This window comes from Apteryx rowi, unplaced genomic scaffold (assembly GCF_003343035.1).
Source record: "Apteryx rowi isolate R43461 unplaced genomic scaffold, aptRow1 scaffold_437, whole genome shotgun sequence".
Taxonomy (NCBI): domain Eukaryota; kingdom Metazoa; phylum Chordata; class Aves; order Apterygiformes; family Apterygidae; genus Apteryx; species Apteryx rowi.
The window spans coordinates 504,588-519,361 of NW_020450691.1; positions in this window are offsets into that span (position 1 = coordinate 504,588).

Sequence of the window (14,774 nt, forward strand, 5' to 3'; positions counted from 1 at the left end):
TCAGGGAGTAATAGCAACACTGAGCTCCAAACAAAATTTAAAAAAAACTCATTTCCAAATGTGTTTATGTATATGTATATATGCATGCAATATTTCTCATAGGTCTTCCATGTGTAGCTTAATGGTCCAGCAGATGATGGAGGAACAGTGAAACACAGCTGAAGGGAGGTTCATGGTCTGTGGGACAATCATAATATACAATAGCAAATATATTTCAGTTATAAAAGCTATTGTTCTGTGTTGAAATAATAGAATGGGCAAACAATAAAGAAACCAGTTTGACCTCTGTAAAGCACCCTGTGTTTTAAAAACAGAAAAAAAAATTCAAAGTCAGTACAACACAATTCTTCAGAACATATATGGAGATGACTGTGATCTCTGTGAAGGAGAAGAGGCAGGCTACTTTACCATTGGTGGAAGTTTAGACAATATGGTTTCCTTTGGCTCAATTGGCTTCCTTTTATAATAAATGTGCCATAGAAATCTATGTTCTCCTTGCAGAGTTGTTGTAGCCCAGACAGTCTAAAGACTTAATGAAGAGAAGATTGTAGGTGGAAGTGACATTTTTTTTTAGATCTTTATTCCATGACTGGCCTGTAGTTTCCTGGGTCCTCCTTCTTGCCCTTTTTGAAGACTGGGGTGACATTGGCTTTCTTCCAGTCCTCAGGCGCCTCTCCTGTTCTCCATGACCTTTCAAAGATGATTGAGAGTGGCCTAGCAATGTCATCCGCCAGCTCCCTCAGCACTCATGGGTGCATCCCATCAGGGCCAATGAACCTGTGTATGTCCAGTCTGCTTAAATGATCTTTAACACAATCCTCCTCAACCAAGGGAAAGTCTTCCTTTCTCCAGACTTTCTGCCTGGTCTCCAGGGCCTGGGATTCCTGAGGATTGGTCTTCCAGTAAAGACTGAAACAAAGGCAGCATTCAATACCTCTGCCTTCTCTGTATCCTTTGTCACCAGGGCCCCTACCCCATTCAACAGCAAGCCCACATTCTCCCTAGTCTTCCTTTTGCAGCTGATGTATTTAAAAAAGCCCTTCTCACTGTCCTTGACATTCCTTGCCACATTCAACTCCACATGGGTCTTAGCCATCCTAGTCCCATCCCTGCATACTTGGATGATATCCCTATATTCCTCCCAAGTGGCCTGTCCCTGCTTTCACCTTCTGTACGCTTTCTTTTTCTGTTTGAGTTTTGCCAGGAGCTCCTTGTTCACCCATGCCAGTCTCCTGCCCCCTTTGCTTGACTTCTTGCTCATTGGGATGTATCGTTCTTGAGCTTGAAGGAAGTGATCCTTAAATATCAACCAGCTCTCTTGGACCCCTCTTCCTTCTAGGACCCTATCCCATGAGATTCTTCCAAGCAGGTCCCTGAAGAGGCCAAAGTTTGCTCTCCTAAACTCCAGGGTTGTTATGCTCTTTGCCCTGTTTCCTCCTCTCAGGATCCTGAACTCCACCATCTCATGGTCACTGCAGCCAAGGTTGCCCCCAGCCTTCACATCTCCAACCAGCCCTTCCTTGTTTATTCATAGGTCCTCATTTGTTCATAGGTGCAAGGATCCAGCAGAGCATCTCTTCTCATTGGCTCCTCTATCAGAAAGTTATCATCAATGCTCTCCAGAAACCTCCTGAATTGTTTATGCCTTGCTGTGTTGTTCCTCCAGCAGATATCAGGGTGGTTGAAGTCCCCCATGAGAACCAGGGCCTGTGATCATGAGGCTACTTCCAGCTGTCTGTGGAAGGCCTCATCTACTTCCTCTTCCTGATCAGGTAGCCTGTAGCAAACACCCACAACAGTATCACCCATATTAGTCTGCCCCTTAATCCTTACCCATAAGCTCTCAACCCACTCATCATCCACCCCTAGGTAGAGCTCAATACATTCCTGTTGCTCTCTCACATAAAGGCCAACTCCTCCTCCTCACCTTCCTGGTCTGTCCTTCCTAAAAAGTGTGTAGCCATCCATGGCAGCATTCCAGTCATGCAAGCTATCCCACCATGTCTTTGTAATCGCAATGAGATCATAGCCCTGCAACTTCAACAGATCTCTAATTCATCCTGTTTATTCCCCATGCTGTGTGCATTGGTGTACAGGCACTTCAGACACTTCAGAGTGGTATCCAAGCATACTGATTTCCCAGAAGGGGGGTATAAGAGGTTTCCCCATAGTCTTGTCTTATAGGTACTTCCTTAGCTGCATGCAATTGCTTGAGATATCCCCACTTGAGCCCTGTTTTGCTGACTGCATGGTCTCTATAACTCTCCCCTTTTCCCATCTTTCCTAGTTTAAAGCCTTCCTTATCAGGTTGACCAGCCTGTTGGCAAAGATGTGTGTGGCCCATTTAGTGAGGTGGATTCCATCTCTCCCAACCAGTTGTCAGTCTTCAAACAGGATCCCATGGTCATAGAAACCAAAATCCTGTTGCCAACACCAGCTGCACAGCTAGTTGTTTATTTGAAGTATCTGTCTACTCCTCCTCCCATCCTTCCCCCTCACTGGCAGGATTGAGGAGAAAATGAGCTGGGCCCCCACACCCATGACCACCCTCCCCAGAGCTCTGTAATCCTGTTTGATATTTTCCAAGTTGCCCTTGAGAGTATCATTGGTGCCCATGTGGAAAAGCAGCAGGGGGTAGTAGTCAGATGGGTGGACAAACTTTGGCAGTCTTTCCATGACAACTCAGATCCGAGCCCCTGGCAGACAGCAAACCTCTCTAGACAAGAGGTCAGGTTGGTAGATGGGTGCTTCTGTCCCCTGCAGCAGGGAGTCACCCACTACAATCACTCTCCGCTTCTTCTGGGTTTTCCTGCATGACACAGGTTCTGTCGGTCCCGTTGCTTCACTTGAAGCTATGCCCAGCTCCTCCTCAGCTTGAAGGGCACTGAACCTGTTCATCAACTGCAAGTCTTCAGGAGGAGCAAGAGCCTTTCTGCTCATATGAGAAGTGATCAGTTTCCAGCCTTCATCTTCTACAGAGTTATGACTTACCATTCCACATGGCACAGAGCCCACCTGCATCTCCACTGCTCCACTGCTCAACCCTGTGGAGGGTTGAGACTCTTGAAGCTGTAGGGTCTCTGAGAATATCCTATCATCTCACACTCATCTTCTTGGATGCTATGCAACCTGCTTATTTCCTCCCATAACTCCTTTCTCTGTTGACACAACTCGTCAACAACAGCACATCTTCTGCAGAAAAGTTGACTGTCAGCCCCAGCCTCACGGAGAGGTCCCAGGCACTACTGCAGCCTGAGACCTGCAGAGCTGCATCACCATCAGAAGGTCTGTCTGGGTGGAAGCCTCCGACACAGCAGATGTTGCGACTCCAATGGCTACTGGGGAATATGCTCTGCAGCATGTCATAACCATATTTGAGGAAGTGTACACTACTGTGACTGGAGACGAAGGCCCCTTCTTTGCACCCTTCTGCATGAACTGCTGTGCAAACTGCTGCACCTGTTCGCTGCCTCTGTTAGCTGTGCTCAGGTGTCAACTGAGTTTCCTGTTTTGGTTTAATTTTTCTTTCCTCACAGCTAAGCTGACAGATACATATCTACATTTAAGCACAGAATAATTCTTCTCGCTTTTTTTTTTTAATCTTGAAGTCTGCTACTTCTATTTCAGCCCCTAAGAAAGCATAAAAAGATGGTCTGTTCATTCTAATGATAGATGTGGTTCTCAGAAAGCATTCTTTCTACCTATAAAATATATATCAGCCTGATGATGGAGAAAGGGGAAGGGTAATAAGTCTCCCCAGGTGCATGGGTAACCGACAAGTAGTTAATACACCATCTGGTATCATAAAATAAATAAATAAATAAATAAGTTGTGTACATGTACCCTATTTAGCTTTTTGTGTCTGTTTGTTAATATGCAGATTGATGTAGACCAGGAGGTTCTGTCACACAGAAACATCCTAGTGAAGTACCAAGAAGAAGAGGGGCAGTTTTTCACAGAGTCAAGGAACTGTTTACCAGCCATCCAGGTGCCAGGGAAGGCATCTGGCCTCAAAAGAAATACTTCTGTCTCTAAGACAATGAGATAGTGCTACCATAGATGAGAATGGCCAAAGATCTCCTGGAGAAGAAGACAGTAGAATCAGTTTTAGTGTCAGAATTTTCATCTGTCTGGCACTCTGGTCTGAGAACATCACATGGTTACACCCAGGGGACTGGGCAGCTCGGCCAGTACCTAAGCTCCTGGCTCACCCTCCACTGCATTCAAAAGTGGGGTCAGCTGTAAGGGTTAGCAAGTCTCGTGAAACTAGAAGGACACAGTGGTGTGTTTTTTATGAAACCTCTCCAGGAGAGTTGTGAGATGGACAATCCTGAATAACTTCTGTTTTATGAGACTCTCAGCCTCAGGGGCAAGTTATCCATAAAGGCCTAAACTGTGAACTATCTTATCTTAGCAGACACCAGCTCAGCTGAGTAAGGGCATGGTGTTTGCAAAATAACCCTGTTATAAATAATTAAGCTTTCTCTTTTTTTATTACTTACTTCTTTTATGAATATTGTTTAGTGTGTTGCCTCTTTTGGGTGTTATGAATAAGTACTGTTATTAACACTCCACCAAAACCTGTCTTAAAAGTGGTGAATAACAACAGGACATTTCTCACCCAATTGTATGGTGTACCCGTGGGCCAGAGCACTGAACACTTTAACAAGTACCTACATTGCCTCTTTTGTATCCAGCAGCAGAGCTGGTGTCCATTTTGTTTGTGTAGCTCTGGAAGTGAGGTGGTCACCACAGAGATCAGGAGAGGCAGAAGTGCCTTCCAGTACCAGGTGGCTAAAAGAATATCTGGTGTATAGTAAAATGCTGGGATGTATGCCTGGACCCTGAGAATCACTAAGAGTGTATCCCACCTTGCTTTGCTTTTAAGCTACAGCCCTTATACATGTCTTTAAAATAATGGTTATTGGGAGTCCTTCAAAGATGAAGATGACAAGGTTAAAGAGGACATACCAAAGTGGGCAGATGTGTCTACGCTTAATAAGCCCTTTTCTCACACTGTTCGTAGTGACCTTCAGATCTATGGCACAGTCTTCATTCTTTATCTCTTTATCTTTATCTTTATCACATCTTTATCTTTATCTGCTCATGTTACCAAAAGGCCTCAGACAAGAAAGAGTCTCAAAGGGGTGGGGGGAATGGGGGAACCGTTACCAGCTCAGACAAGAAGGAGTCTCAACAGGAGCCTCAGACAACATACCCAAGGGCACAGGTCTTGCAGCTGTGACTGATACATCCTGAGAAAGTACAGATAAACCAGCAGAAGCCAGTTGGAGCCAAGATTAGGACCGAGATAGCTTTCTCAAACAAGGAAGCGAGCCAGGTTGAGACCATGTATGGAAAAAGGAGCTCAGAGTTCATGGGCAGACACTGAGAGGCACCTCTTCAGAGACCACTAGGGACCACCAGAGACCACCAGAGACCCCCACAGAAGACCCCTGGAGACTCAGACCACATGCATAATGATTATGTAAATGCAATAATTGTTCTAGGGAATAGAATGAATATATATAATCATTCCAGGAAATTTAATGCATATGTATGTGATAGAGCAATATAAACTTTAGATGATGTGACACACGGTGTGCACGTTGGGTGGAACGATCCCCTGTGCATCCGGCACTGTAATAAAGAGAATGCCTGCTTCTTAATACTACATTGTGTTAAGGAGTTTTACTGCTGATTTCGGTGACACTCAGAACAACTTTGTGTTCACAGAATGTTCATTAAGACTTCTCCCACACTGGTCTTCCATTGGTGCATATAAGATGTGACCCGTACTGAAATCTACTTTCCAAACATACCTCAAGCCCCTTTCCTAGGCAACGGTGATTCCCATTCCCTTGATTTACTTTATCATATATGAACCACAAAAGTGTCCAGACTTGAGTCATAGGTCCATCACAGATGGCCTCTATTTTAGTACCTGTAAATAAATCCAGGAAGCAGCTGCGGTTTTGTCAGTGATCACCTTGTCATACCATCACACTGCTGATTTTGGCTTTGTTTTGAACCACCAACCATTTCTTGAATATAAAATATGCCTTTTGTCTGTCTCATGAAACAAAGCTCTGCAGGCCAAATGCAAACAAAACTGTTATTCAGGTCCAGAACCAGGACACTATGTAGAAGTCAAATTCACAGAGTAGAAAAAATACCTCTGGAATCATTTTTATGTTATATTTGCAGTGTGATGGTGTGACAAGGTGATCACTGACAAAACCACAGCTGCTTCCTGGGTATATTCATGGACATGGAGGGTAAGAAGTTAAGCTTTGCTAGTGGATGAGAAAAAAGTGCTGTCCTCTCACTCAGAGGCCTGTTTTGCTTTTGGTTTTCTATGTTCAAACTGATGGTTAATGTTGGGCCAGCTGCAGAAGCAACAAAATTACTCCGTGAGCAAATGAAGAACTTGATCAGAACATCCCATCCGTGTAGAGTCATCAATATACAACTGGTCTTGTGTAGTCTGCTTGGCATGGAGTCTGGAGAGATTAAACAAACCTTCCTGCAGTTCAAAAGCTGCCTGGGACAACTGGTAATGGATTGCCTTGTCCAGCACAGCTGTGCAAAGCAGTACAAACAGTTCTGTCACACATCCTTGTTTGACAATGCTTGTCCCAGAAAAGAGGTCAGCTAAGACTCTGCCGCCCTTTGCTCTGCCAGGCATTTCATTGTAGAGCTGTCCCTAAACCAACAGACTCTTGAATATCTGAGCCTTGGACACCTGAGAATAAAAAAGGCACTCAAAAGGATACGAAGTTCAGGTCAGCTCACAGATCAAAGCCTCCCATCCAATCACAAATACCTATGAAGAACTCAGAATTTTGTTCTCATCCTTGCACCTGCTGTTTTGCCAGTACAAAGGAGCATGTTAATCGTTAATTGTTTTGTGTTTGTCTTTGGTCCACACTGTGCCTCTGGAAGCCTCCTTTCTATGAGGGGCAGAAGGAGCCATTCCAAGAGAATGTGAGAAATCATCTTGCCCTGATGGCAACAGACTGCCAGTGACTGTTTTGGGGATTGCCTTCACAGACCTTGGTTCTGTAGCTATCAATGAGGGTTTCTCTCTCAGCTGTTCTTTGGGACTGTGGCCCTTCCGCAGTGCAAATCAAATGAGCTGTCTGGTCAAGCTCCTTCAGACTGGGGCATAGCCCACCTGCAGGAGCACTGTGCCATCCTGAAGAGACTGGAATTGTTGCCTGCAACGCTACCTTGTTCTTTTACAGGCTGACAGAGGTATTTATATCTTTGCTCTTGATTCTCACTGGGATGAACCATATTGGGCCCTCTTTTACCTGACATCATAGTCTCTGTCTTCATTGTACAGCTGATGATTTCTTATTGCTTCCTCAGTGATATTTGATCAGACATAGTCTGACGTGGCCTTCATGGCATAACTTTCAATGATCCTGTCCCACAGGGCAGCAGCAAGTTGGATGGGAGTATGTGACCCAGAAGCTGAAGATCTTCCTCACTGTGACTGAATCAGTTTTAGCCTCACCCTAGATGCAGAGCTATTCATTTGCTGCCATACATGCCACATGTCTTGCTTTTGGCATAATGCACAGGCTTTCTCTGATTATGAAGACTCTTTTATTCTGACTGAGCTCAAATGCAAAAAGATAATGTACGGGAGGTGGAAACAGGCAATCTACTTGGCAGGAGTAGCTTTTCCCATGCATGAAGGGATTGAATTTGGAAATCAAAAGTTCAGCTGGAGGGAAAAGTGGCAAGGGATGGGAAAGGCAGTAAGAAGAGCTTCTTAAGGTATAACAGCAAAATAAAGACTAAGGAAAGGTCATGGTAATTGGGAAGGTTTCTGATGACTTGAAAAGGGGACTCTTCTTCAGAGGAGATGGAGGAGGAGAGTAGGAAGAGAGAAGAATTCAAGGAACTACAGGTCATCTCAGTCACTGGGAAGTAAAGCTTCCTGGAAGCCATTGCCAGGCTCATGAAAGAATGGTGATTGGGAAAAGCCAGCACGTATTTACCAAGGGCAAATCACCCCTGACAAACCTCATTCTCTTCTACAGTGAGATGACCAGTTCAGTAAACAAGGGGAGAGCAGAAGATACTGTACACCTTGATTTAGCAAGGCCTTCAACATGCTGTCCCAGAGTATCCCTGTGGCCAAATTGGGGAGGTATGGACCATATAAGCAGACAATAAGATGGGTGGAAAATTAGCTGGACTGCAGGGCTCAAAGGTTGTCATCAGTGGTAAAAAGTCCACTGGAAGCCAGTTACTAACAGGGATTGATAGCAGATCTTATACTGTTATTATCTTTGTTAATGACCTGGACAATGGGACAGTGTACACTCTCAGCAAGTTCACATACAGTACAAAGCTGGAGCAGGGGTCAACATGCTGCAGGTTAAGACTGCCGTTCAACGTGATTTCAGCAAACTGGAGGAATAGGCCAACAGAAAAACTCATGAAATTTGCCAAAAAAAAGGCGCTAAAGCTTGCACCTGGAATGAAATATTTATTTGCAACACTTTAGAAATGGGATCCACTGACTAGGAAGTAGCTTTGCAGAAAAGGTCTTGGGGGATGACAAATTGAATACAAGTCAGCAGAGTGTCCTTGCAGCAATGAGGGTTAACCACATTCCGGGCTGCATCAGCAAAAGTGTAGACAGTTGATTGAGGTAAGTGATTATTTTCTTCTAAGCAGCACTTGTGAGACGTCACCTGGAGCACTGTGTCCAGTTTTGGGCCCCCAACACAAGGGAGATACTGATGAGCTAGAGCAAGTGCAGAGGAGGGCCTGCCATAGAGGCCTCCAGCACAAGGGCTGGAGCACATGGCATGTGAGGAGAGGCTGAGAGAACTGGGCTTGTTCACCCAGGATAAGAGACAGCTGAAGGGGGATCTGACTGCTGTCTTCAAATCTCTAATTGGAGGAGAAAGGGGGTCACAGAAGAAGGAACCAGATTTGTCTTGGACATGCACAGCAAAAGGACAACTTGCAACAGTGACAGGTTGCAGCACTGGAAAATCTGACTAGATATACAGAAAATATTTTTCACAAAAAAGGTGGGAAAACACTAGTTCAGGTACCTGAAGAGGCTCTGAAATCTCCATCCTTGGAGATATTCAGAACACTACTGGACAAGGCCCTGAGCAGCCTGATCTAGTTGGGCCTGCCTTAAGCAATGGATATGCCCAGATGACCTTCAGAGGTCCCTTTCAACCATAATTGTTCTGTGATCCTTAAGGAGGGTACTTACAAAGACCTTGCTCACAAGTGTCTCGCACCTATCCTCTGTGTTTGCTTAACAGCCAGCACAGAGCACCCAGGGCCTGCTGCCATACAGGGTCTGGACCAGGGCACAGAGCAACCCCTTTGTTGGTCACCATGAGGTATGGCAGAGTCCCTCCAACATCCCTCAAGTCCCTGGGATCAGCTGTCGGGCAGGGTAAGGCCCTGAGTGATTTTGCTTCACTGGGTCCTAAGGAGGCAGCATGGACAACCAGGCCCCTATGCCCAATGTACACATGCTGCAGGGCAGGTAGCTGCTGGTGTTGGCACAGCTAGTCCCTGGGCTGTGCCATACGGGAGGTGAGTTAGCAGGGTCCCTCCCCACAGAGAAGCGTGTTTGTGGCAGCCTGTGACTAGCACCGCTCATATCACCATGCCTGCCACTTTACCTTCCACTGCTCACTGCAAGGCTCCAGCACACCAGTTACCTTAACTCATACTCCCATGAAATTCCTGTGGACAAGGAAAACCCATTGTCTGTGTCTGTTTCTCTGGAGATTCCCATTCATTAAAATTTTCTGCCTGGAAGTACACTAGCACTGCACTGAACTGTATCAGGAATGCATTTACCCCCAGAGTGCTCTCTCTTGACTGTGACCAAAGAGCATGACCAAAGAGGATGATCAGGGAAGTCTGTGAGAAAGGGCACAGGCATACCTGATACATCATCTTAATCTTCTCTATTGTCCCAGCCTCTGGCTCTCAGGGAGCAGTGGGAACAGGGCTGCTTTACAAGAGAGGGTGAGCCAGGAGCCAAGGGTGACCCCAGCACAGGTAGTGCCCTCACTGATGGGATGCCATCCTTCAGAGTCTGAACATGGTGGACAGAGCCAGGTGCTGGTAACGGGGTCCCCTGACAACAGCCCCAGACACAGCAAGTGGTGAACCAGGCCGGTGTCCATCAAGGGAGCCGTCAGGAGGAACAGGAGATGGGGCCAGAGACAGGGCTGGAGATAAGGCTACAGCGTGGGTCAGAAGTTCATCCCAGAGACAGGGCTGGAACACAACTGGAGACAGGCACACCTACAGTGTAGCTCAGGCAGTGACTGGGAGCCCAGGGCTGAGCTGAAAAGGAGCCCCTGCGCAGTGGGTAGAGGGTGGGGGTGGGGGTCCCAGGTGAGGCTTGTCAGGACCATTAAGGCCTATTGGTGCCATCAGGGCACTTGACACTGGCTATTTTCAGTTCTAGGGCTTTCATAACTGGTTCCATTTTCTGTATGTTTATTACCTGTCAGAGGGCCCTGTAATGCACTGATGCAGCTGTTTGTTATGGATCCAAGTAAGAAAGGCGCTCAGACTCTGTAAGGCATTGATTAAAATGTCATTTATTGGAAATGACATGAAAAGGAAAAAGGGGATAGCATAGGTAGTTTTAAATCCCTTTAGRTGCTGGGAACTCCAAGTTGTGCAGCGTTAGACATAACTCTGCTCAGGGCATGGCATGCTGTGTAGATAACATCTGTGGAGAGGTTCACTGGCATTGTGGTCTTTAGAGTTTTTACAGAATGTCTTTAGAAGTAAACTAACATTTCTACTGTCAAGAAAAGGATGTTTATCTGAAAACGTGCTGCTCACTTCAAGATAAAGACAAGGATATGTCAATGGTGTAATCGCCAGGTGCCAAGGTGGGGGGGGGGGTCAAATCCATTATGATTAGCTGGCTAAGTTTATCCTGTGGCCAAGTGATATGTGCAGCATAGCACAGCATAACACAGTCCTGCACCTACTTAAGTCAACTGTTAAGTGGATCACTAACTCTTTGATGTACAATAGTCTTCCAGTTAGGACCACTACAAACCCTGACCCATGGACTTGTCTTCCTGGCATGATCTTGGATCTGCCTCATCACTACAGACCTGTTTGGCCATCACTGGATTATGGCTGCTCCTGGGTGCCATCATTGGACCTGTCCCTGACCTGAAGCCTTGATTTCTTGCCTTAACCTCAGACCTGCCCCACCAGTATAGACTTTGCCAGTGACCACTGAACTCTTGGCTGAACCCAGTTACAATCACTGGACCTGCTCTCCTTGTCTTGCTTTGGAACTGTAGTATTGCATCCTTTGTCAGTGAAGCCACTGTCCTGCCAACCTGGCTGTCATCCAGAGTCCTGGGGCCCCTTCCTTTGTAGAGCAGGCTCACTGCTGCTGTTCCCTGAAAATCCCCTCTGGTGCTCTCTTTTCCATATGGAAGAGTCTTAGCTCCCTAGCCACAATAAACAGAAAACTGAACCACTGAAAAACTACTCTTCTGTGTTAAATCCTTCTGGGGCTGATACACAGCTTTCAGTCTGATTCAGYATGCTGTGCTTTTTCAAATATTTGGGAGCCCAAAACAGCTTTCGCCTTGGAGTCCAAGAAGTCCTCTGAATGCTGTTCCACTGGCAACTATGACTAGAGCATACTACCTGCAAAGTCCTGTAACGTCAGCCATGGGTTTGGTTTGGTTAGAAGAAGGTAGGCCTTTTGGGGAAGTCAAATATGCAAAGAAATGTGGAATGATCGCACAGATCAGTTGTTCCCCAGAGGGTAGATACCCTTGATCTGTGCGATCATTCCACATTTCTATCTAACCCTGCTCCAAGTGACATAAGAAGGAAGGACACATTTAGGCCACAAAGCACACTTATCCTACACATCATTGAAAAGAGTGTGATCATGTGTGTCAATACTGTTTTCATTCCACAGACCTCTAGCAATACTGAGTAACCAAAGCAACACAGTAAGTAGAGAAAATGGAGTGTAGCAGATGGACAGATGACAATATCTTGACATGCCAACTTCACTCGTGCTGAAAGGGAACAAAAAAGACTATTGGACAATACCTGGACTCCATCATTACTTTAAACTTTTACTGGGTCTCAGAGAGCTCAGAAGCAGCAGGCTGTTTTTGTTCCCCTCATGGCTTCCCTCATGCCTTTGTAACACCCTCCCTGCTGCTCTACAGGATTGTTTCCTGTGTGGGGCACACTCACCGCAGCAGCTCCCTTAGAGCAGACCCTGATGGCCCAGAGCAGTAATGCACAGCACAGTTCTGAGCCCAGCTATAGATACTGGGCTATAGATGTTATTAAACCTTGTTGAATCTGCACTTTTACCTCTCATTTTAACTTCTGGAGAGATAGGAAGTTTTCTCATCTCCTTCATAAACTGTATAGCTCAATCTCTTCTACAATATTCTTCTCCTGTGGGATTTTTTTTTTTAAACAGGGCAGAGACTTGTCATCTTAAAATGCCCCTGGATTTTTATCCAAAAATATTTCTGTCTTTTCCTAAAAAATTACTAGGTACAGTTTTCAAGTACAGTGCCACTAGTCTACATTTTCAGCACAGAGATCAGAACCATTCGCTTGCACAAAAATTAAAAAAAACAAAAACAAAATTGAAACCTACATTAAGCTACAAAACTTAGTTTTCAACAGCTGTCTGTCTTTTGGAAAACTGCTAAAAAACATTTAGTATCCCCAGTGACACCTAAGGGGTTATTGTAAAACAGAAGTCAAATATGTTTGTTTCACAGCAAGGACACTAGGTGGACCCTGTGCCTTGAAAACTTTTCTCATGTTTTAGGAAGCCACTTTGCATTTTGCCTTGATTTTCTCCATTTCTTTGCTTTAAAAAAATCATCTAATGGAAGAAAGATTTAACAATAAGATAACTATTTTTTCCTGTAATAAAATAAATACTCCCATAATTAATATTGATGGTTTTATTGTCATTGTACCCAGAAAGTACAGAGTGACAGGCATGCTTATTTCTCTTTAATAAGAGTTTTATGGTTGCTTAATAACTTTTGCTCCTCAGGACAGTATTTGACTAGTACTGTCATTTTTTCAAGTTGTAGCAAAACTCTGTCGACTGCTTTGGGCTGTAAGGGAAACACAGATATAATGTATGCAGTAAGCCTTGACATTTCATGTTTCTTGAAATACTTTTTTGATTAAATACTTGTATTAACAACAGCTAGTCCTTTATGACTGTCTTGGGAAGACCAGGATTTGCAGTATTGCCATTAGACTTCTTAGTGGGTATGAAAATGTGCTCCTTGGCTGTCAGCATCATCATCTTAAGTTATGTTTAATGCTGATGTTGCAAATATTTCAGGCAGCTCCAAAGACCTGCTTTCTTTAAAACTTCTGAAGTTAAATAGCCTGGTACTTTAATATGTAGTTTTGCATGTGTACTCCAGCAGAAGGGAGATACTTAGTTCTATGATTAACACTTTTTTGAAAAATACATTTTCTTAAATAAACTTTTTATTTGCATAAAATGTAACCCAAGAAATTGCCCTGTAAAGACTGTGAAATAGTAAATAATATCTCTAGAGGATTATCACTTCAACAGGTAATAAGAAAGATTTCCTCATATGAATCGTTCACAGAATCACAGAATCACAAAATCAAAGAATGGTTGAGGTTGGAAGGGACCTCTGGAGATCATCTAGGCCAACCCCCCTGCTCATGCCAGTCACCTAGAGCACGTTGCCCAGGACCCTGTCCAGGCGGCTTTTGAATATCTCCAAGGATGGAGACTCTACAACCTCTCTGGGAAACCTGTTCCAGTGCTCAGTCACCGTCACAATAAAGAAGTTTTTCCTTATGTTCAGACAGAACTTGCTGTGTTTCAGTTTGTGCCTGTTGCCTCTCGTCCTATTGCTGGGCACCACTGAAAAGAGTCTGGCCCTATCCTCTTTACATCCTCCCTTCAGATACTTACACACATTGATAAGATCTTCCTTCAATCTTTTCTTCTCCAGGCTGAAGAGTCCTAGCTCTCTCAGCCTTTCCCCACATGAGAGATGCTCCAGTCCCTTCATGATCTTGGTGGCCCTTCGCTGGACTCGCTCCGGTAGCTCCGTATCTCTCTTGTATTGGGGAGCCCAGAACTGGACACTGCACTCCAGATGCGGCCTCACCAGGGCTGAGTAGAGGGGGAGGATCACCTTCCTCAACCTGCTGGCAATGTTCTTCCTAATGCAACCCAGGATGCCGTTGGCCTTCTTGGCCACAAGGGCACATTGCTGACTCATGGTCAGCTTGTTGCTCACCAGCACGCCCAGGTCCTTCTCCGCAGAGCTGCCTTCCAGCAGGTCAACCCCCAGCCCGTACTGATGCATGGGGTTCTTTCCCCCTAGGTGAAGGACTCTGCTCTTGCTTTAATTGAACTTCATGAGTTTCCTCTCTACCCATCTCTCCAGCCTATCAAGGTCCCTCTGAAGGGCAGCATAACCCGCTGGTGTATCGGCCACTCCTCCCAGTTTTGTATCATCAGCAAACTTGCTGAGGATGCACCCTGTCCCTTCATCCATGTCACTGATGAATAAGTTGAACAGGATTGGACCCAGTGTTGACCCTGGGGGACACTGCTAGCTACGGGCCTCCAACTAGACTTTATGCCACTGATCACAGCCCTCTGAGCTCTGCCATTCAGCCAGCTTTCAATCCACCTCGCTGCCTGCTCCTCTAGGCAATACTTCATCAGCTTGCCTATG